Below are 3,550 nucleotides of genomic sequence, written 5' to 3'. Positions count from 1 at the left end.
CTCCCTGCTTTAGGCACCCACAGAGGGTGGGCTGAGCCACATCAGGGGTCAGCCTGTTTCAGGTTCCTGCTGGGCTTTCCTTGGGGATGAGGACACTGGGGATGAGGACTGTGGCCAGTCACACTGCCGACAATCCCATCTCGGCAGTGTGACCAGCCACACCCAGCCCTTCTCCAGTACCCCCTTGTTTCCCTGAGGGCACAGCCAGGTCCCTTCCCCCATCCTGGCCGCAAAAGTGGGGAATGGGCTGCATCCTTACCTGAACATGTCACTCCAGCATCCCATCTGTGACTACAGCGCCCTTGACCTGAGCCTCTCTTTGTGCAGTCAGACAGGGCAGACTCGGTGCCACGACACTCAACACCAGCCATCCAAACGGGGCCAGATCCTTGCCCAAAGTGTGCAAGCCAATGAGCTGCAACAGCATTCCCACAGCGCAGCTGCTTGCAAACCACTGCAGCATCGGTCTTGTCCCATAAGTAATCACACACGGTCCCCCACTGTCCCTGTTGTTTCACCTCCACTCTTCCAGCACAGCGTCCACCACCATTTTCCAGCCTCACCTCTGCAGCCCCTGAAACACAAACACGGGAACATTCAGGAGAGCACTGAGCCCTAGACCACATGTCTGGAGGTCCCTCCTGCCCAGGCCAAGTCATAGGTACCAGTGTGAGCCATCTCCCCTTCCACACTGTCCTCAGAGTTCTTCCACACTGTCTTCAGGGCAATGTGGAGGGTCCTTTTTCTCTCTGGGGCTTTCACAGGGCACCATCTCCCCACATGTCCAGACCCCTCTGCATGGCCCTGTGCCCCCAGGCCCACAGCTCCCTCTAGACCCAGAGAATCACAGGGAAAGGAACATGTTCAGTTGACTTGGGATACATCTTCCCCTCAGCTCAAGTGACACCACCAAAGATACCCCATTCCCAGGGATATCTTGGTGTTCCCAGTGGTGCCTGCTGGCCTTGTCTGTGGGACAAGGATCCTGCACTTACCTCTGCACAGATGAACCCAGAGCAGCAGACACAGCACCTGAGGGGACAGGAGTCCCTCCATCCCCAGCCTCAGCCTCCTGTCCTGCTGGAACAGCCCTGCAGCACCTCACTCCCTGTCACAGCTCCTGGGGCCCCACAGAGACGACAGTGATGAAAGGGTAATATATCTCTGTAGATGCAGACCCAGCTGCATGAGGAGCCAATCAAAGCGGCAGCACCTTTTTAGACATTATCTGGAGCTATCTCCCCTCTGACACAGCCCAGCCCTCCAATGAAATCCTCCAGCTCCGTTCATGACCATATATGAGGGACACAGAGGTCCCACTGCGCATGTCACTGTCATTGCGGCAGGGGATCATCATGGGACAAGCTGGGTGGGGAGGAGAAATGGGTCTGTCCCCCCTTGGTCCCTGCTGGGGCACTGGGAGCAATGAGCATCTCCTCTGCTGGGCTTATCCAAGAACCCAGAGCTAAGAATGTCCAGGCACCACTAAGCCATGGGAACCTCGGAGCTGGGAGTGCTCCGGGTCTGTGTCTGTGTCAGGCTGGAAAGGAAACAGCCCCTGCTCCTGCTCCAGCCCCGCTGTGCTGGGAGCAGCAGCTGGGAAAAGCCCTTGGCCAGGGGCAGAGCTCCACCCCAGGAGTGCTGGCTGGCCCCTTCCTCCCCGCAGAGCCCCACGGCGGGTCCCTCGCAGGAGCCCGGGCTGGGCCATGTCCCTGCCCTGGCAGCAGACACGCAGCCCAGGGGCTCAGCCGTGTCCCTGGCTGCCAGCGTGTCACCCAGGGGCCGTTATTCCCCAGGGCAGAGCGGGAGCTGGAGCCTGCAGGTGCACAAACCACAGCCCACGTGACCTCGCAGCGCTCGCCCTGCTCCCCCCGGGCAGCAGCCTGTGGTTTCCTGCTGGCACCGTGCCCAGGCACATCCCTGCAGTGCCCTGAGACACCCCCAGCCCCACTGCTCCAGCCAGGGCTGCAGCTCCTGAGCCCTGGGATGCCCCTCTGATGCACAGGGCTGCTCTGCACCGAGCCCATGGCCACAGGGTCCAATCAGTGACATTTCTTCACACCCTCCTACTGCCACCACTGTGTGCTCTTCAGTAAACTTGATGGTAACCTCACATCACTCCCATTGCCATCATACTTGTGGACAGGATGAGAGACATGGGTTTCTTTTGCATGTTGAAAGCTCAGAGAATTACTGCAGTGGCTGGAGAAAGCTTGGAAGTGGCTTTCAGAGATGACTGCATATTTCTTTGTGGGGGAAAGGGCAGGAGTGTCACAGTTCTTTGTAGTTGGGTACTGGCAGAGAACGGGGCTGTTGGGGTGAGCTGCAGAAAATGACTGCTGTAAAAAGCAGCTAGAAGTTCTGTAAAAGAGAATAAAAAGTCCTTCTATTGATATATTAACAGTAGAAGGAAGGTCAAGGAGAATTTCCAGCCCTTATTGGATGCAGGTGACAAAGGGATGAGGATAAGGCTGAGGTACTTAACTCCTTTTTTACCTCAGTCTTTAATAGTAAAATTGAATATTCCCTGAGTACTCATCCTCAGGAACTGGCTGACAGGGAGGGGAAGAATAACAAAGCTCCCATGATTCAGGTGGAAATGATTAGTGACCTACTTGGCCAGTTAGACACCCACAAGTCAATGGAGCCAGATGGGATCCACCCGAGGGTACTGAGAGAGCTCTTAGATGTGCTTGCGAAACCCCTTTCCATGATCTATCAGCAATCCTGGCAGACTGGGGAAGTTCCACTCTACTGGAGGCTACAGATGTGACACCCATAGACAAGAAGGGCTGGAAGGAGGATCCGGGGAACTACAGGCCTGTCAGCCTGACCTCAGTCCCAGGGAAGATCATGGAGAGGGTCATCTTGGGACCTATCATGCAGCACATGTGTGATGACCAGGGGATAAGTCTCAATCAACATGTGTTTAACAGAAGGCAGATCCTGTCAAACACCTGATCACCTTCTATGACAAGGTGACCCGCTTAATGGACTAGGGGAAGGCTGTGGGTGTGTCTGCCAGGACTTCAGTAAAGCCTTTGACAGGGTTTCTCACAGCATTCTGACTGAGAAACTGGCTGCCACTGGCCTTGACAGGTGGACCCTAAGCTCGGTTACAAACTGGCTGGATGGCCGGGCCCAAAGGGTGAATGGAACCAAATCCAGCTGAGGCCGGTCACGAGTGGCACCCCCAGGGCTCAGTCCTGGGTCCAGTCTTGTTCAACATCTTTATCAATGACCTGGATGAAGGGATTGGATGCTCCCTCAGTCAGTTTGCAGATGACACCAAGCTGGGAGGAAGTGTTGATCTGCCTGAGGGTAGGGAGGCTCTTCAGAGGGATCTGAACAGACTGGACCGATGGGCTGAGACCAACGGGATGAGGTTTAACAGGGCCAAGGGCAGAGTCCTGCACTTTCCTTGTAAATCTCTCCATCTTCAACCTGGGATACATCTCAACCACTGTTCCCAAATCCATGGCCAGCTTCCTCTGGGACACCAGGGCCATCTCTCTTACATGGGATGTTCTGAACAGGTATTTTTGGTTTT

Source organism: Gallinula chloropus (assembly GCF_964237585.1).
Source record: "Gallinula chloropus genome assembly, chromosome: 30".
Classification (NCBI taxonomy): Eukaryota; Metazoa; Chordata; class Aves; order Gruiformes; family Rallidae; genus Gallinula; species Gallinula chloropus.
The sequence above is the reverse complement of the archived record's forward strand: the minus strand, read 5'-3'. Positions refer to the sequence as shown.